This window comes from Rousettus aegyptiacus, unplaced genomic scaffold (assembly GCF_014176215.1).
Source record: "Rousettus aegyptiacus isolate mRouAeg1 unplaced genomic scaffold, mRouAeg1.p scaffold_m13_p_3, whole genome shotgun sequence".
NCBI lineage: Eukaryota > Metazoa > Chordata > Mammalia > Chiroptera > Pteropodidae > Rousettus > Rousettus aegyptiacus.
The window spans coordinates 152,218,030-152,238,789 of NW_023416306.1; the positions used below are offsets into that span (position 1 = coordinate 152,218,030).

The 20,760-nt window shown below is 47.8% G+C and overlaps 1 protein-coding gene across 1 annotated transcript in view; it reads right to left on the minus strand.

Moving 5' to 3' along the window:
- Positions 1-18,283, minus strand: part of MIDEAS (mitotic deacetylase associated SANT domain protein) — a 62,630-nt gene extending 44,347 nt beyond the window's left edge. The window contains exon 1 of the mRNA XM_016134813.2: positions 18,145-18,283. The gene's annotated coding sequence lies outside the window, so the exon portion shown is untranslated. The remainder of the gene's footprint in view (positions 1-18,144) is intronic.
- Between the last annotated feature and the right edge of the window lie 2,477 nt (positions 18,284-20,760).

The window sequence follows — 20,760 nt, forward strand, 5'->3', positions numbered from 1 at the left end:
TCCTCCAAGCAGAGGCGGGCCACCATCCTCCAGCTGCCAAGGGTTCACAGCTGCCCTCTTCTCAAAGGGAGTCTTTGCTGGGAGAGAGCACTGCAACCAATAATTGCCTGGGACTGGGGAATAAGGAAGGGGAGTAGGTCCAAAAGGTCAGCCCCCTGCCTCAAGGTGGCATCAAATCCTTGGTGGTGCAATTCCTGCCCCAGGGCTCCCTGTGGGATGGCTTAAGTTAGCTCCAGCTGCAACACATCCTTCCTTGCTTAGCTTCTTCCCTAGCCCTAGCCTGCTTCCTTCACTCCTGTCTTCCTGCCAGAACTTTCTAAATCAATCCCAGGCACCCCAAACTGTTTTAGTCTCTGCTCCTAAGGATCAGAACAACCACTGCCTCCCTCGGATTCCTATGGCATCCTTTGGTTTATCTTTACTCCACCCCCTACACATTGTCCTACAGCTGCTTATTGCGCCATCTTCCAACTAGGATCAGAGCTCCTGAGGAGCACAACCTAGATCATAGTTACCTTGTAACCCCAGTGCCTACACAGTGCCTGCACATGGCAGAGGCTCAGTAAATGCTTGTTGATAAATGCGCGAATAAAATAGTATATACGAAAATTTGAGGTAGGCAATAAAATTTAACAGATTATTACTACTAATTCTTTCATTACTATTCTATTTCTTCCATTCTAAGATGCACATTTCCCCTCGTCTTAAGATCTCTGAAATCAGGATGCATCTTACAATTGATAGCATGTCATGGCTTAATTTAGTAGCATTTTCTCTTTTACAGCTGTACATAAAATAATGGCGTATCTTATAATCACTGGCTTCTTGGGTTCAATGGTGTATGGTGCTACTACTGCTACTATTATTATTGAGGCTTGATCTCCTGGGTTCTGGGGCCTGCAGGGTACAGTCCACAGAGCTGAAAGGCCCCATTACTAGAACTCAGTAGCTGCTGCAAAATCAAGCTCTCATAAACTGAGAGCAATTTCTCTAGGATCAGAAGGATGCCTATGTTCAGACACCTCTGGAAACTCCCATGAAAGCAGGCAATGTGATGTGGAACAAATTCTGGACTGGGAATCAGGAGAGCAAAGTTCTAAACCTGGTTATTCCTCTAATTTTATGAATGACCCCACGCGGGGCCTACCAACACTTTTCTTGAGTATCTTCTAAATGCTTGACGTGATGTGAGCCAAGTGGATCCACCCAGCACCCTGAGAGAAAGCCATTATCCCCATTTTATATATAAGGTAGCTGAGGTTCAAAAAGATGAAACACCTCTTCTGAGATCATACAGATGGAATCGGACCACTGAACTCTCTGAGTCCTTCCCTCTGTTATATGAGGATACTTCTCTGCGCCTGTGTTCTCTGAGTTAAATCAAATAATGAGGGGTCACAGATTGGAGGGTTACAAGCCATTCTCATCCCCCAGCTATATTTTGACTTGTGTAATTAATGTGTCTTATTTTAATTGACTTAAATTTATTGTCAACATTTTTTTTTAAAATCAGGAGATTTAAGCTAAAAAATCAGGATTTCTGGTTTGTCATGAAAAAAAAAATTGGAACACTGGCCACACTGAGCCCTCTTTCTTGGAGGTGGAGCTGAGTAGCAGAGTCAGGGGAGTAGCATTATGATAGGAATAGTACTTCGAAAGGAGTAGCACTATGATGAGACTCACGCATTCCAATTTTCCCCAGATTTCACCCCTTCCTAGCCCACAGGTCACTGTTGTTTGTCATCTCACTTGTGCTGTGTTCTTACCTCCAGCCAGCCTGTGTCATTGAGATTTCCCCTGTCCCCTATAAGCCTTTGAGTGGGTGACCCTTAGACCTGATGAACCCCAGTGCCCTCTCCAGCCCTAACAGCCTACGGCTCCTTCCAGAATCTCTCTGGGCAGCCTCCTCTAAGTAGGTCACTTTACAAACCTATTTTGGAACCACTCAGACAAGCCCCAGCCTCAAATCTACTTACGGCCTCCACCACAGGGCCTCGGTGTCTGTCCCTCATACGCCTTCCTGCGCCCTTCCCCCACGAAGCACCAGTCCCAGCCAGTCAGAGGCCTGAGGGCCAGCGTGGCTGAACGGGGGACCAGGCAGGTGTGGAGAAGAGTGAGCCCAGGACCAGGGGTGAGATCGAGTGAGGAAGGCAGGACTTTGTTTCTTAACAGGAAGGCGGTTCAGGGAGATAAGATAGAAGTGAGGAGGCTCCACAGTGACAGAGACATAGTTTGACACATGAGGAAACACAAACAGTAAATCATCAGGATGAAAAATGACAGTCTCAGCAGCAATTTAAGAAATGCAAATTAGAACATCACTAAGGACCCATTATAGCCAGAGTCAACACGAAAGTAAGTAAATAAATCAAACAAGAGAGCTGCTATTGGCAGGGCCATCAGACGACAGTTGTACACACATTGCCGTGACACTGTAAACTGTTCAAATCTTTCTAGAATGTGATTTGGCATTTTGTAACAAGTGTTTTAACACCTTGACCAGCTAATTATGGTCAGGAGACCATATCCCATGAAAATAATTTAAAATACCACAAGGGAATTTCTATAAGAGATGTTCATAGCACCTGTATATAAACCCAAAAACTTGAAATCCATTCAGGTTATGGTATGGCATGGTAACAGAACGAACTGGATTGACACATGGAAACAATTTGATGAATCGTTCAGCGACAAGATCAGCACAAAGAAATAACAGAAGTAAACTTACAAACTATGTTAAAACTGCCATAGGAACATTAGCAGCAATCAGAAGAGAATTTTGAACAATGTAAATTGCTAAGGTGTAATGTTTATTCTGTTAAGCTGGTCAAGATGGTTTAAATAATGATGATGATGTTGATGATGATGATGATGATGATGACGATGATGACAACAATAATGACGACGACGATGATGACATTGATGATGTAAAGGCTATTGAAGAGGATTTCCTCATCATAAAAATACCCCAGCCCAGGGTCCCAGGGGTCAAGGAGGCCCAGGTCCCTGGCTTGATAAGGCAGGAAGTAGGAAGGGAAACTGAGAAAGGAGGGGATTGTGACTGTGGGCAGAGGGAAGGCCCCAGAGCTTCCTTTATCAGGAGGGCTATGAAAGGTACCTCTCGTCAAAGAAACAAAGTTACATAAATAAACCCACACCATTTAACCTGCACCATCCTGGGGTGCTAACTCTTAACTGCTGCCTTTGCGCTCTCAATTTTACTAATACCTTATTTCAGCAACTTGGGAGGTGACACCAGGGCTCTTTGTGGGCTAGCCTAAGAACCCAACCACCATTTATAGCATTGTTTCTATGGAAATGTGTTTCAAGCTTCAAGAAATCGAGCTGCTGACAACCTTGGGGCACACACGTGGTCTCTAAATTAGGGAACTGAGACGAGCAGTGAGATGAGCTGGGTCCTGGGCTCAGGAAGACAGCTTGTTACTTAGATTCTGTGAAAGTTAATACACCACTAGCAATGATCTCGTTGGAGCAGGCCTGAGGTCACTGCAGAGGGTGGGGGTGGGATCAGGCCCTCTAGGAACGAGATTCTAGGGAAGCACGTGGATATCCCCACCCCCACTTCCAAACACACACACCAGCGTCCACGTCGTGAAAGACATGAAACTGGCCTGCATACCCCTCATGAGTATCCAGGCGAGCCCTAATCCCATGTGCTTTACAATTTTTCTCTGATCCTGGCAAATCTCCAGCCACAGGCCCTATTTCAGTCTGATCTCGGAATAACGACAAAAACATCCAAATCTTTGACAGTTCTGGAATTTGGCCTTAGCGGATATATGCTTGAGATAACCAGGGCCCCCAGCAGTGTCTGGCCATCTCTCCGTATGTGTTCTGCTGTAGTGGCTTCTGTTTTGCAGGCTCCAACCTGCCCTCTCCAAGCCTGCCCAGCACTCTCCAGTTCCCATCCACCTCAGGACTCCAAACAGCACCAAGCACTCTTCATCTCCTGCCCTGAACGGCCTGTTCACAGGGAAGGGATGATGATGGGCCCTCCGAACAGACCTTCCACGTGTCAAGAAAGTCCCCCAGTAAGAAGAGGCTACTTACACACAGAGGCAAACCCTAGGGGGAGTGGTGGACGAGAAGGCCATTCGCTGGGCGTCCAGAGGTTCTGAGATGCCAAAGATATGAGAAAGTGGTCAGAAGAGGGTCAGCTGCTCAGCCACAAGGCCACACCTGTAGTTGCAAGTCTCAGCAGAGCTCATGGCAAGATGGGAGGTCAGAGGGCCCTGCCTGCTAAGCCAGAGGTAGACTGGATGAATGTGGGGGGAGGGGATTAATGAGACTAGTGTTAAAGGGTATCTCTAAGTTTCAATATTATAATACATATGTGCAACACTGGAAACACCCCAGACACTAACTCGTTTTGGTTCAAACTGAGTTAAGTAGGGCTGCAGGAGGTCAGTTTGCAAAGCACATCCTCCCTGCTGCCTGTTTGAACTACAGAGACAGTGGGCTGCCTGGCTCCTCCTGTGGGCGAGGGGGTGGCTCGGAGCCCAGCCTCAGGGCCACACATGCTCACTGAGCTGGTTCCCTGGAAACTCAAGTGGAAACAATCACCCGGGTCTCTGAGGCCACTTGGGAGTCACCTGCACCAGGTAGACCACGCTGGGAGCCCGGCAGTGAAGTCAGGCCTCCAGTTACTAAAAGAAGCAAGTTAACCAATCTGAATTCCCCAGCCCCTGCGGTGCGGGTGGCCAACACAGCAGTTCTGTCATCTTGGTAACAGATGGGAGGCTTGGAGTTCCTCCCCTGGCCTCCTTCCCACCCAGATCCAAAGTCTTTGATAATGTTAAGGTCTTTTTTTTTTTAAGTGTATATGATATATATACATATTACTAAAGCAATTTCAAACAAACAAATACTCCATAACCGCTTCACCGAAATCCAGCAGTTACCTTATGCCAATTTACATAACCAGTGCAATTAGTTTTCACACACTCATCGACTGAATGTGCAATTTTGTCTGCTAAGACAGAAGACATTTTTCCACCAAAATTCATCATCATTTTCCCAATGAATATCATCTTTATATTAATTTAACAGTGGCACAATATTTACTGAGTCCTGGGATCATGAATTATATAACCACAAGGAACATTTAGGCTACTTACAGTTTTTTGCTATTTTAAACAATGTTGCTATAAATATCTTTTTGCATATAGTTCTTCCCCTCTTTAGACTTATTTCCTTAGAATAAATTCCCAAGAGTAACACTAATAGGTAAAAGGAAACTGACATTTTTATAACTTTAAGTTCTACATTTAGAAAAAAATACATTGTTCTGCGTGAATTACCTGGATTGTCTATTTTCCAAAGTAGTTTTCCTGACTACACCTCCAATCCTACTGGTCAAGGTCTACTCTTAAAATCCACTTTTCCTAAACCCTCAGCGGGCTGGGCATCTGGAGTGCACACCCTATGACTGAATGGATGTTGGGGGTAGCTCAGTTGATTTGCTGTGGAGGGATGAAGGAGGACGGAGAGACGCAGGTAGAAAGGTAGAGGGCTGAGATAGATAGGAGTGGGGAGCAGGCTCTGTAGAAGCAGAAACAAAGGCAGATTCCACATACTGTCCCTCCCAAAAAAGCCAACACCTCCTTGGGCATCAAACCCACCCCACCACTCAAGCTTCCCCTGAGCTGATCTTCCAGGGGCCAAGAACAAAGACACACTTCAATGGGATCCTACAGGAGATTTTAGAAATACTATATGCTTTTAGGTTCTGGAAATATACTTAGCAAATGACATAAGCGATACACTCGCCATTGCTCAAGTAGGCCCATTTATGTGTGAGCTCAGCCCTCAAGGTGGCTCGACTTTACAAAAGGAAATCTTTTAAGAAAGTCCTCTTCATCAGCCTGGTGGGAAAGATGTTACCCCACAGCATTCTCTAAGTGGCATGCAGATCACGATAACTATTCCATATTAGGAATGTCTCTGGTCACCCAGGTCCCCCACTGTGATGTACCATAAAGACACCACCTGCTGGGCTCCATTCATAGGCTTGTGGAATTTTCAAGCAGGAAAGGACCATGTGTAGTCTAAGCCTCTCATTTTATAAAGAAACCAAGACCCCCAAGGCCCTGCTCTGGGGCTCCTGCTGTACCCTACGATCATTGTCAGGAGACTCTGTTCCTCTTTCCCCTCTATGGGAAGAGCCACAGACTGTCCCGTCACCAGATAGAATAGGCCTTTCGTTTTAAAGAGCCTAATCTCTCCTCTCATGGTCTGCTGACTCATTTTCCCTAGTCCCTTCTCTATGCAAAGCCAGTGGACAGTACCAGGCCTGAAAACATGGGGGTCCTGTACGGGCAGCCAGCACTCGTCCTTCTCTAAGGGTTGGGACTGGTGGGGAGGGAAGCCTCCTCCACCTTTAAACCAGCTTTTATCACAGACGCCTCCTCAGAGTCCCCTTTAGGGTGATGGAAACCTAGGTGCCAGGCTTTGTGTCCCCAAAGTCCCTTCCCCCCCTCCTCATCAGGGTCTCCTTGGCAGGCTCAGAAAAACAGCAAAGCCACCAAGGCAGTGGCTCCACCAGCAGGTGCAAAGGGAGGCCCTCATGCAGACAATCAGCTCACCAACCACTCACCTGACCCAGGCCAGGTCCTAGGCCGGCCCACTACTCCCCCACGTCCCCTCAGGCTGCCCACTATGCGCCTGGCACAAGTCTGGGTTAGTGAGGAACTAGGCACACCAGCAGCTGATGCCAGCGTCCTGCAGTGGAGAAGTTTGATCACAGAAATGCTAAGGTGGCGGCTCAGGAAGGCAGCAAGGAAGCAGGTGACTTCTGGCCAGTCCTGTGGGCGTCTGCCAGGAGGGAAAGGGCAGGGAGGGCATTCCAAGCAGAGCGAACAACAATACACAAATGTCACAGAGGAATATGTGTTTTGAGGAGCAGAAAGAACATAAACGGACGCTGGGGAAGGAAGAGCAGCTGGACAAGAGATGGAAGTGGGGTCTGGGGCTCCCAGCGGGCCTTGTGTGCCATTCTGAGGAACGTGAGGTTTCTCCTGCAGAACTCGGGCAGCTCTCAAAGGTCTTTAAGAGGAGTAACGTGAGCAAATCTGTGTTTTAGTAAGAGAACTCAGGTCCTTCAAGACTTCTTTTCTACTTCAATATTGCTTTTAATGAGATTTCATTTCATCTGGACAAAAATGGGCAGGTCAGTATAAACTGTGCCAAAGCCAACACTAGCCAGGAACACCCCTACTCCGTCCCTCCTGGGGGCCAACCTGACCCCACACTGGTGACAAAGCCTCAGCCTCAGGAATCACCTGGCTATAAGAACCCAGCCCTCGACACACCCAGCTCCAAGGAGGCAGCGATTTCCCATTCTCAGGCACCAAGGGAAAAGACCCTTGGAATGCTCGTGGTCCCCACGGCCAAGAGTTCAGTAAGTTCAAAACTGCATTTTTCTTTTTCTTTTTAAGGGAAGTTAATTCCTTTGTGTAATGTTATTGGAACAAAATAACCAAGATTTCAGGCATCATGCCCTTGCTTCAAAGAGCTATAACCAAAAGATCCGAGGGCAAGAAGTAAGCCAGTCAGTACTCCCCTAGCCAACATTCTCTAGTACGAATGAGGAACCTCGAAAGGGATGGGACGAAAGGCCCTTACTCCTTTAGCTCTCTCTCTCTCAGGCAGGATAGTGAGTAGAACATCTAACTAGGTCAACATCTTCAGAACTGGAAAGGTGCCCAGTCCTGTTGCCTTGGACAGCTTGGGCACCAGGAACTTCAATCATTCCACAAACCAAGCCTGAAGTCAAAACTCTGACTTCGCATTTGAAGAGCAAGGCAGCACCTCCCAAACACCTTCTGGCCCTGCCAGTCCTGCCCAATCCCAGAAGAGAAACAGAATTCAAGTTGTAAACGGCCTGTTAGCCCAGCCTGGGCCACTGTCCTTACAAGGCAGCGCTGAAGTTTTCCAAGTGAAATCAAATGTGCAGCGAGGATCCAGATGTTGGAATGACCTCTCTTTTCCACTGGAATCATTCAGATTCCAAAGGAGAAATCCAATTGCTAATGAAATACTCTTCAGAGTCTGTAAGAATCCTAAAGTTTAGCAGGAAGCTAAAGGAGTCAGAAAGATGTCCAAAAAGATTAAAAACAAGATATGGATATTCTGAATGGCCTAAGTGGGATGCCCCATCTCCTTCTCCCATGTCCAGCACTGTCCAATTGTTCCAATCTGAGGGCTAGAACGGCGTCTAGCTTCTATGGTGGACACTTGTCCACATGGCATGTGCACCCATCCTTAGGTTTCAGGCAACTGGTATTGTGAGACATGGTGGGAGGCAGAGTTCCGCCTGACACTGGGGAAGCTGTAACCTCCAGAATCTCACTCTACGAGACCCCCGACAGCGAGAATGTGGGCATGTGACCTCAGCTGGCCAACCAGATGCTCAGCCTTGGCTTTGCCTCTGGAGTGAGTAGCACAAAAAAGCAGGGGGAGCTCGGAACTCATTCTGGAGGGAGTGGTGGCATTCGGGTCAGCTAGCAGCAGCGATGCCAGGCCAGTTGCGTCACCACCTTGGCTTCGGTTCCAACCACCCAACTTCCCACAGGTCCACGTCAATTTCTGAGCCTCATTCTCCAGCCTCCCAGGGCATTCAGTGAGCCACCAGACATCCTTCCAATGCATCACTTTTCCCCTTAATTTGGCCGGAGTCAGCTTCTGCATTTGCAGTCTAAGACCTGTCCTTCCAGCTCCACACTGGCTCCTCAGCGCTGAGACATCTCTGCTCAAGCCTTTCTCTTTTACCCTGTGAAAAGAGTCTAATTTAAACATCCGAGAGGATCACAGCCACTTAATAATCATGAATATGGACAAATGCCATAAATGCCAAATATAACAACCTACCCTGTCTCTGGTTCTGACCATCGATGCCCCATTTGGGGCATTAGTATCAGAAGTTAAAGGTATTATTGCTCCCTTGGCCTCTTCCCCATTTCCCCACAAGTTCGGAGAAAAGTGGACTTAGAGTCAGGAAACCTGGGCTCTAGAACTTGCACATATCACCTCTACCCTGGGGAAGGTGATACCTGCACCGCCTAATTCACAAGGAGGTCATTTCAAACAAGAAGTCACCTGGCAAAGCCCCAGTAACCTCATAAGTCCTGAGTCAATCGTTATTTTCAGTCCTCTTTCTTGACATTCCCCAGCGATCAACAGTTGATCCATCTCAATCCAACTTAATAAATACTTATGGAGAGCTTTCTATGTACCATGAGCTGTACTAGGAACACAAAATCATGGTTTGTTTTTTAAAAAATACAAAGCTCCCTTCTCCTTCAGCTTCGATGACACCACGCTCTCCCGGTTTTCTCCCTTCCTCAAGGTCAGTTCCTTCTGTCTCTGTTGCTGATGACCGTTATACCCTGCCCCTTACATGGTGATCCCCTCACCTCCTACCGCGTGTTCTCCATGGGTGGTGCCATCCGCTCCCCTAGCTCCAACTCCCTTCCTTGTTCTGGTGGCCCCCAAATGTTTGCTCCTGAATGTCCAGTAGATGGAGGGAGCTACAAGGAGGCAATCAGGTTTGTTTAGACCGTGTCTTAAAGCTGTAGCTACCAAGTAAGTAATCGCTTTTAACTTAAATGATATTTTTTGGGGGGTGGTCTGGTTAGAGTTCATGGAGGGACAACACCCACCCCCCAATGCCATCTCTTGGAGATCTCCTGCCATAGACCTATATTCTAACTGCCCAAAAGACCTCTCTTGGCTCCCCCACAGGTATCTCCAACTCGACATGTCAGAAATTAGACATATCATTTCTCCCGTAAATCTGCTGCTTTTCCTGTGTCTCAAGCAGAAAACCGAGCAAACGCTCTGACTTCTCCCTTGGTCCTCAAGGCCTGTCAACCCAAATCCCTTGACACCTTCATAATCCAGCTTCTCTCTTCTCCACTACTCTTCCATCTTGCCCCAGTGACTGCAATGACCTTTTTGCTATTGTCTATGCCGTCCACCTTGCTCCATGTCCGGTCAATTCTCCACATCGCTGCTGAATGAGGAACGATATTTCAAACAGAAAATCTAATTTCCTTTCTCCCTACCCCCGACACTCTCTCTCTCTCTCTCTCTCTCTCTCTCTCTCTCTCTCTCTCTCTCTCTCTCTCTCTCTCACACACACACACACACACAGTCCTCAGTGGCTCCCAACTCCTAAGAAGTAAGGTCCAAACCTCTTAGCTGACACAAACGGCCAGCCCGAGACCTCGCCCCTGCCTGTCCCTCTCGGCACCAGTTCTCCATCATACCCCACTGTTTGCAGTTCCCAGGGCCAACAGTGTTGTGACACACCTCCACTCCAGACCTTACCTGAGCTGTTCCCTGTGCCTATAATGTCCTGACTCCCTTTGCCACCTGGTGGACGCCTACTCGTTTCTCAGGACTCACCTCAAACATCAGCTCCTCCAGAAAGCCTCTGGTTCATTAATTCCACAGCATTCATGCAGAGCCCTGGGGCCATCCTAGGCCTTTCCTAACAGTCCTCCATCCTCTAGCCTGGCAGAATGACCAGTCCCACCCCTGAGCGTGTTCACAGTGACATCTGTTGCACTAACTGCTCTCGGCTTTTGGGCATGTCTGCCTCCATCACAAACCATAGGCACCTTGAAGGAGGAAGCTGAATCTTTTTTTTTCTTTGTATCCTCAGTACCTAGCACAGAGCTAAGCGCACAGTAAGGAATCAATAAATGTATGTAGTCTGAGTGCGTGTAAGAAGACAAGTGTCAGGGAAAACACCCCGTGAACGTGATGGGCAGGATTACCACTGCTGCTGCTATGGCTGGTTTCCTTTTTCTCCATAATGGGGAGGTCAGATCCTAAATGCCAGCTAGATAGCTCCGCACAGCTCCCTTGGAGATGGCAGAGGAAATCCTGAGATTTTAACACCTCTAGTGCAAGTGGAGGGGCGGGGAGTGGCTTTTGGCTCCTAAGTTGTCCCAGAGCACATGCTATTGGGAGGCTAGAGACGAAGTGGACGCAGATTCATACAGGAGATTCCTTGCAGACCTCTTACAAAAGCCTGCAATGGGGAGACTGGGGAGGGGTGACTCGGAAGGGGAGAGAAGGAGAACAGACATAGAGGGCTAGGGCCTTAGAGCAGAGAAATGTCTGCTACACGTGGGCACTGCCCTCTCCTAGCCCCGCACCAATGACAGGTCACTCCAAACAAAAGTCCTTCATCTGCAATCCTGGGTGATACAATACAGTTTAAAACCCACTCCATGGCTCTCCTCTCCATGAAACCCTGCTCACCTGTTCTAAGAGCCTTTCTTGCTTAATCTCACATGGTTATTTCCTAACTTATAAACCTGCCATCTATTCAGGGACAACCATGGACTAAGAGCCCTGAGCCTGCTGCCTGCTGCCTGTTGCCTCAGAGATATCAGAGCATAAGCATCTCAGCATGCTGAGTGAGACCAGTATTTAAACACACACATATTTCATATTACATAGCTCCCAAATTCAAGCCAACCATTTTATCTGGTGCTCGGCCTTAGAAACTGTAATTTCTCCCAGAACTGGAGGAACAGGCTAAGATGAATTTAAGTATCAAGAGCCAGTATGCCTGCCACCTACCTGGAGCCCTCCTAAAGGACTCTCAAGGTTAATCTTAATTAGAGTCTCATTTTTCACCTTACACACTAACTTTAGAAACTGACCCCCAGAAAATGCAACTCTACCAAATTCCATTCTCCTAAGGGACAGATGCAGAAACGAGTTCCTTTTTCTTTCTGGGTACAACCTATCTCAGAAGCTGAACTGCGAGCCTCCTGGGGAGAAGGAGCAGGTGGGGTCCCACTTTGTATCCCTCGCTGTGCTACGTGTAGTGTTGAGAGCACTGCAGCTGCTCTGTAAATGCTCGGGGAGGACAGTTGGCTCTGTGCTAACTAGCTGTTCAAGAGGCACCAAGTCTGTGTTCCCGGACCTTCTCGTGGGTCCCTCATGAGAGGACTGGGATCGTAGGAGCTGGGAGGTTGCCTTCATTTCCTCAGTGTTGCCCAAAACCATGTTCTGCACTTAGAAAACACTAAGCAAACTTACTGGCCAACTGAGACTCAGTAGATTTTAGGGACTCCACAGGTTGATAGCAGTTAAGATCAACTAAGATTGCAATGAGATAATACGGTGGTAAGAAGTCTATCAAAAAATCACCCCACTCTCTATTAAAGACCTCCCCTCCACCCTTTTTAGTCTTTTTTTTTTTTTTAAGTTTCTCCTCTTAAAATCTTTGTGTATGGACTTGAGGAAACTGAAGAGATGGCGTCCTTGGTTTACAAATACACATGCCGGAAGTACAGCTAAGATGATGAATGCAGGATGGCGAAAGCAAACGGAACGTGGGGTTGTACCCTGACTCTTCTATTTAATTGCCTTGTGTCTTTAGCGAAGTCACTTATTCTCTCTGAACCTTAGTTAAAAATGAGAGAGTTACCATAGGACTAAATTCTTAACCTCAGGGTTCTCTGAGATGTTGTTACTGCAGTTATTATAAAACAGGAGCTGGATCAAAACAGTCCCACAGATCATATTCCGTTGTAAAAATTGATTATTTAAGTGAAACAGCAGATTCTAGACAATATCGGCTTATTAAATGCAGTTTATGTATAGCTTTCCACAAATAGTTTTCTATGTAAATCCCAGCTTCACTTGCACGTGGTTCATCAACAACTTCCAGTTAAAAATGAATTCAGCATATTAGCTGCAACATTGTATGAAGTCACAAAAGAGTGGAACCACCCAGATCCTCTTCGATAGGAAACTAGTTAAATAAATTATGGCATTTTCATAAAGCGGAGAACAATTTAGCCATTAGAAAACATGAGGCAGCTCTATATGCATTGACACAAAACAATCTCCAAGACATATTAAGTGAAAAACACGGAATACGGAACCCTGTATGCCAGCATTTGTTTATATATTCATATTTCTTCTATTTGCAGAGGCTACACCTGGAGGCATAGCTGATACATGACAAACTGCAGTTGCCTAAGACGCTGAAGGACTGAAGATATGGGAACCATTAAAAAGTGAGAAATTTAGTTTTTCAAGTTTTATGTTATCAAATTTATCAATATTTTCTTATGACTTCTGCTTTGCATCTTTCTTAAAACTGTTTTTCTTCCCCCGAGATTAGTTAAAATAGGTATTTATTTTTCTAATTCTATTGCATTTATAGTAATCTCTTATCTATCTTAAAATTATTTTTCAGACTTACTTTGCGCTGTATAACTTATCATTTTTGAATTTTGAACTATATATATATATATGTATTACATTTTTGAATAGAAAACTAGGGTGGAGGAAGATGGACCAGATTTTATTTTAAAATAAAACGAATTTTAAAAATAATCTGGCAAATAGGGTATATTTTATGGTATATGAATTTTATCTCGATTAAAAAAGAAAAAATTAAATTTACACAACAAGGTTGAGATTAACAGCATGAGAACTGGGTGGAAACAAGAGAATCCACCTAGTCAAGCTCAGTGTTAGCGTTTAGTCAGGATCACCCCCAAGACTCAGTTTTATAGTTTGGCCTGGTTTTATAGGTTTAGTACCTGTATGGGCAAAGTAAACCTGCAGCCAACTAGGAAGCATCTCTTTGCTTTCCTCACAAGTCTTGCTTGAGAGTTGGCCCTATCTCCTATCAGTCTGGTTCCCTTGGGAGCCCAGGCCATCCTGGCCTGAACGCTCTTCTCCGGGAGCTGGTGCTCAGGAATAGGACATTATGGGGCCGGTGAACTGGGCCCAAATCAGGACAAGGAGGAGCCGGTGAGGAAGCTGCACCAACACTGTCTGGCACTGAGGGGGAGGAGGTGCTGAACGTGAGGTGCACGGTGAGGAGGCACCGAAGTGAGATCAACTGGCAGAAGGAGGCGGGACTGCGTTGCTCAGAATAAAGACCAGGACGGTCCTCGGTGCTCAGCTTGGCTATGGTACCTATGCGCAAGTGGACAGTATTGCCATTTGTATTATTATCACCATCATTTACTGGGACTCGCTATGAGTGGAGCACCAGGCCCTGGGACACAAAGACATACAAAACAGGGACTTCCAGTTTAGTTGAAAGGTGACCATACCAAGCTACTGAAACTCACATTTAAGAAGCTGAATAAAGGATATAATCAGAGCCACAGCCCAAAGGAGAAGCTGAAAATCCTTGGACTAGGTTTCGAGGTTTTCTTCAGATTGGAGCCCCAGTGAATGTTACTGAAATTCTTGGGGGAGGCCCACAGGGTGAGTGGGATAGAGGACCCTGAACGGAGGGACTGGACGGGAGGCAAGACGGAGCCAAGTGGAAGAGAGGAAAGAGGAGGCATTCCAGGCTTCCAGGAAGGCACAGGAGGTAGGAATGCTGCCACCAGCAGTTTGGACAAACACACAGAGTGGGTCACTGGGTCAGCGTGGAGGTTCAGGCAGGAGAGCAGCGGAGAGCAGACCCCTGTGTAGAAGGCCCTGACTGCCTGCCTAGAAGTTTGATCCTCACCATGCAGACAGTGGGGAGCCATTGACGATTGCTGAGCAGGAGAGTGACCCTTGCAAGCAGGCATTTTAAGTGAGATTACAGAGAAGCCCTTTATCTCAGGCTTATTCAAAGCCCTGTGTGTATTTCAAGTGGCACTTGAGACAGAAAGTCGTAAAGCAGTGCCCTGTGTCATGCAGACAGGAGAAAAAAAAAGGTTTAAGGGTCTCACAAAGAGATGCTTCAGTGAGGAGAGATGAAGGGGGTATGTTTTAAAGAAGGAAACAAATTTGCAGGACAGAACTACCGGGCGTCTAGTCTAGAAAACGGCAGCACTTTCTTCAGAGTGTGGAATACCCTCTTTTGGCTGAGGGCGTTCTGCCTCCTTTTTTGGAGGTTAGTCATGATGTCAATACACCGGATTGTGGTAATAGGGAGTGAGGCAGCTGGGCAGAGGCAGATGAACTGAAATATAAATATCAGGCCTGGAGAGCACAAAAGGCCTCCAATCCCAGACTACTCTCTTGCTGGGGACTTCTCCATCTGCCTCTCCCAGGGGTGCCTTGGGGTTTCTGCCAGGGCTGTTGAGGTCCCTAATAACCTCCAACAGTTATTTCCCTAAAACAATAAAATGATTTTTTAAATTTGTCAAGTTGTGATTCGGAACTTTTTAAATATTATTCCTAATTATGCACAGTGAGGCAGCAGGCAGGGCTGCTCAGGGGCCGTGCGCTGGGCAGCAACTTCAGGCCGTAAACCAACCAACATTTACGTAAGGTGGGAAAGGAAGTCAGGATTACCTTCCGGCATTAAACTGGGCTGTGTACAACTGTAGGGCAAGGTCTGTGAATGCAGAGGCAAAGCTGAGCAAGCCAGGGGCAGGGCCTGAGTCATGCACAAAACCCAGTCAGGTCGAAATGGAGATATGAGCAGGCTACTGCTCCAGGTGGCTCCACAACTCCAGGGAGTCTGCTTCCTTCTTTCTCTGGCCTTTGCAAGGGGTCCCTCTCCCCCGTTCTCCCGCCCCAGCTTTTTTGGGCATTTTTATTCTCTGCGGGTTCTATATGAACCAAAGGATTACAAACGCAAAGCTGTCTTTTTTTGGGGGCCAGAAGCGGCTGTACCTATCCTCTATCCCTCAAGACCAGCGGTGAGCCCCAGCAGGCCATTACTAAAGAAGCCCTGGTAAAGTGAGGCAGCTAACCAGAACCTTGACAGTCAAATCTAATAAAAACCCAAATGTACCCAGAACAAGGGGTTGTGCAACTCACGGGAACTCCTACCGTGGTGGTGTTTACGCTCTAAACCTCATTTCCCTGTGGCAACTGTGACCATATATCCCAGAATTTCCAGAAATGTTCTAATTTCACATGTTCCCTCGAGTCTCTGGAAGTACAAAGGTGTTTGCCAGGGACTGTGCCCTAAAGTTTGACAAAAGGTCACTGTGCCCATGACACACAGCTTGCATGAGGCTGCAAAACAGCATTTTCCTTCCAAGGTGAAACTCAGTTACTTGATTAGAGAGGAAGAGAGGCACAGGGGAGCTCCAGTGTGCCAGGGCCATTGGTACCTTCCACTCTGAGCAGAGAGACTGCCCAGGGACTGCAGTGGGGCGGTGCCACTGAGCCACGTAGTACCCTCAGCAAGGCTGTGTGCTGCCCGATGAGAGTGGGCTGAGATTTAGGACGTGAGAAGAATGGCTCTACGTGCAACCTGTACATGATTTTTGACTGTGTTTTAAATTCTGCTATTAAAATGAGCCACTTCTGAGACCCTCAAGAACGTATTGCCTTTGTTCCACACTTGCAGGCTTAGATCCCTTACTGCAGCGTGGCAGCTCAGTGGGTGTGAGGACTGTACAGCAGGCCTTGCTCAGGAAGTGGGTCTGGGGGCTCCTCTGGAGAAAATGTACATGAGTCACTCCTCTGCCTTCCCCACCCCCACCCCAGACACCATCACAGACACAACCTCAAAGCTCCAGCACTCTTCCCTTTGACCAGAATACAATAAAGGAATTAGGACCCACCTACTAAGTTTCTGCAGCTGACACTTCAAGGCTCAAAGTCTAGCTTGCCAGCCAGTTCAGTCACACATGACTGACGTGTCCTCTTTGTAACCAAGCCCCAATCAAAACACCCATGCAATTCTGCTAATTCAAACTGCCTTCCCGTTTAGGGAGGTCGATAGCCATCTCCCATCTCCTTTTCCTGCTGACGTCATCCCACATTTTCTACAGACACCAATAAGGGAACAGCTCCTGGGATAGTTTTCAGGCTAAGGTGGGAGTAGAGGAACCCTGCCTTCCAGGTCCAGTTCACTTAGGCTTTTGGCAAGCCGTCCTACATTAAGGGAGAAGCGAGGAAAGCAATCACCTAGCTAAGGTTAAAGGCCAAAAAGACCTGAGCGGTGACTGCAACTCAGGCCCAGATCTGTCCTGGTTATTTGCAATGCAAATCTAAGTTTTGTTCTCTGCTACCAAGATCTTGCACAATAGCCTGTGTATAAACATCCACATCAACAATGCCTTACTGTGCAATCGCGCTGTAATTACAGGCAGGCAGGAAGCTGCTGCTAGGAACCGCACCATTCAACCTCTAGTCACCCCGTGTCGGAGTCTCCACCGCACGAATGTGCATTCCTGCACACACCGACGCGTCCCCGCAGCTGCCAGACCACGGCCGCCACAGTTGCAGTCTCTTAGCCAGGGAGCCCGGGACCACCTGCTTGGCCCGGCAGCCCCGCGTTGCTTTGCAGGGTTGTCATAAACATCTCAGCTGTTCTTTAAAAAAAAAAAAAAAAAAAGTCCTGCGCCACGAGGGTACCAAGAGCGGCGGGAACCACCATCAAAGTTCCCCAGCCCATTCCTGCAGCCGCAGCAGTTTCAGAAAACAGAAAAGAGCGACACGCCACACAGTCCATTGGAAGCGGGTTTCGGAGTTTTATATAGAAAACACTCACATATGTACGTGGGTGTGCTGATAGTTTCTATGGCTAAATTGCAAAATGTTAGGCCTTAGTGATTACTGTCAGGTTTGGCACATGGTGGGGGAGGAAAAAAGGTGGGGAGTCAGGAGGGATTTGTTCGAAGGGGGCTTGGGGGCAATTCTGGTTTTGCTTTATGGAAATACGGAGAGTTGTTTTCCCAAACTTCGGAGTTGCTCAGCTCTTCGTCACTGGAGGGCCAAGCAAAGAAAACTGGGAGGAAAGTTGCTGTAACTTCCTTCCTGCGACCTCACCGGGGACTGCGAAGAGGAAGAGCACGCTTCCCGGGGAAGCACGAGCGGGGGCCGGGAGCGGCCGGACCCCGCCTTTGGGCCGGGGACGAGGGGCGGAGGACTAGCCCCGGACGCAGGCCGCGGAAAGCCCCTTCCCTGCACCCCTCCCCTTGCGAACGGCGCCTGGAGCTGCTCGCCTGCAGCTCAGGCTGTTTTAAGTCCCGCGGCAAAACAGCGACCCCAGGGACCCCCGCCCGCGTCGCCGAGCTCCCTCCCTGCAGCGCCCGCCGCACCCTGGCGCCCGGCGCGGCCGGCCCGAGCGGGCCCGCCACATATCCGCCCGCGCGGCCAAGCCCCAGCCGGGACGGTTTCCGAGCCCCACGGCGGCTCCCTGGCGGCGGAGGGGGCGCCGAGCCCACAGCTCACCTGCGCGCTTGATCCCGGGGCTGCTCCGAGGGGTGCAGGGCGCAGGCGATCGCGGCCCGCAGACTCAAACTTTGTTGCTCTCGGGACGGCGCAGTCGTCACTTCCTCGCGGAGCGGGCGGCGCGGCCCGGGCTGTGACCCAGCAGCTCGCGCGGTGGCGCGCCGGGCCCTGCAGCCGCCCGCCCGCGCGCCCGGGGCCCTTGGCCGTGTCTCCCCCGCTCTGCGCCCTCGGTTGCAGAAAGAAGTGGTGGCTGTCTGCCGAGCCTGCACCCCTCGGGGAAGGTCGCTCCAGCCGGGTCGTTTCCGCGCGGAGAAAGTGCGGTCAAGACTGTTTTCGGGCTGGGTATGGAAAGGTGGTGTTAGGGTTCAGGGAACCCAGAGAGCTGGGGTTCCAGGAGAAACACACCCAACCCACAAACAGCGGCGGAGGAAGAGAAAGTTTTCCGTTGGGTGCTGAGCTAGAAGGTCATGTCAGAGAGTGCTCTGTGTTTTGCCAAATAATGCCTAAGAAGGGCCTTAAAACACCGGTCTCCTTCCTACATTTCCTCAAAAGGTCTGCACGCGTGTCCTTAGTGATTTCCACTGGTGTTAAGTGTGTAGCATGTTTACTATGCCATACTTAAGGGGAGGGGGTGCTATCCAGCGCCCAAATTAGGGCTGCAAAATGGTTTCTATTCTAATCCTCTCCCTGCGATTTCCACCCCTTCCTTTACACTCAGCACAGAAGATCTCTTTGGGGCCTGATGCATTCCACGTTTCACCACCGGCCAAAAGTGACTTAGAGGGTAGGGTGGAGTGCTGAGGAGAGGAGCTTCAGGCAAGAGTGGTTCTGAAATTTATTGCCCTCTCCCCCCGCCCCAAAATTGCTCACCTTATTAAAAGCTACAACAAAAAGCCACCTTTTGGTTTCTGGTAAATAGCAACAAAGTAGTTAAACAGCAGTCTTTAGGGAAGAATTCCTGATCGGGTAAAGCTGGAGAGAAAAACGGAGGTTAGCCTTTGCTGTGGCTTAAAAAAAAAAAAAGGCAGACATTTGAAACTGCAGTGGAGGGCTTTCATAACAGAAACATTAGCTTCATTGTAGCTTGTTGTGGAAAACAGGGAGCTTTTTAAAAGGAGGTTCAAAAGCATCAGTTAGCACTTAGGTCTCAACAATTTTCTTTTTTTCCCCAATACTGCTTCTACTAGCACATTGGCCAGATCACAGAACCTCCCTTTCCAATGGTTCATCTTCTTAATAAAGTACAGGAAACTGTAGCGTTGAGTGAAGACTTTGTCCAGAAAGGTGGATGTGAAACTGATAGAAAGTGACATCTGGGAAATGATCTGCAAGCCTGCTGTTAATACCTAACGGGAAGCCAGCCACAAACACAGACTTACCCAGAGATTAGGAGTATGAGGATGACAATTCTCCTAGCAACACGAAATCCCCCACATTGCAGCTCTTATGCACTAGTTCTGGTTTTTACTGAGACATTTTTAATGCCACAATATAAATAGTAAATGTACCATATAAGAAAAATAACATCATTTTGAGAAATAGGTGCATTATTAAATTTTCAATAATTATAATTCTCCGAAATTTTCATGACATCACACTATTGTGAGGAGATCTTGGAGGGATTGCCTATTTCAGTTTTGTAATAGAAGCAATTCTTTAATGCATTCTGCTTAAGGCAAGCAAGGACATAATAAAGAGGAATAGAGAGACTATGTCACCCAGGCTTCTAAAAACAATCATGTGATACTCTATGCTACAGCAAGAGCAGAATATTTCTTCGTTCAGGATTGTCATTCTAAATTCTCAGTCACAATTTCATGAATATTCAGTATTTCTGCATGCCCAGGAATAATTAGCCAAAGTGTAAATCTGTGAAGGCTTGACACTTAAATATGCGCACACACGCATTGCTTTTTCTCTGTATAGGGTGGCATTTGCTGGAGCACTGCAAACTGTGGAAGCTACGGTTGTCAGCCTTGAGGATGCCCCCTGCTAATGATCCCATAACTTCTGGTATTCACACCCTATGTAATCCCCTCTTCTTGAGTGTGGGCCGGACTAACTCAGTTCTAACAAGTAGTATATGTTGGCAGAAGTCATGTGACATCACTGCTGCGATTAAGTTATAAAAAAAAAATCTGTGGCTCCCATCTTTCTTCCTCTCTTTCTTGCTCTCTTTCTTCCTCGCTCTCTCAGATCACTCTCTGTGGGGGAAGCCAGCTGCCATGTCATAAGGCAGCCCTATAGACAGGGATCGAGGCCTGCCAACAACCACATGAGTTAGCTTGGAAAGGGATAACACCCACCATGCCAGCTGAGCCCTAGGATGACACCTTCTACTCCAGCCAATAGCTGCCTCATGAGAGCCCTTGAGGCAGAGGCATCAAGCTAAGCTGTCTGGATTCCTGACCCACAGAAACTGCAAGATAATAAATGTTCGTTGTCTTAAGCTGTTATATATGTTGGAGTCATTTGTTACACAGCCATAGATAACTAACACACAGGCCAAAAGAGAAGTCAATGTGGGCCCAATGACAATCCCACACAGCCTTCCTGGTCTGTCACCCGGAAAGCAGAACATGGAGAAAGACGCAGGGTCCTAGACGAAACCTAAGT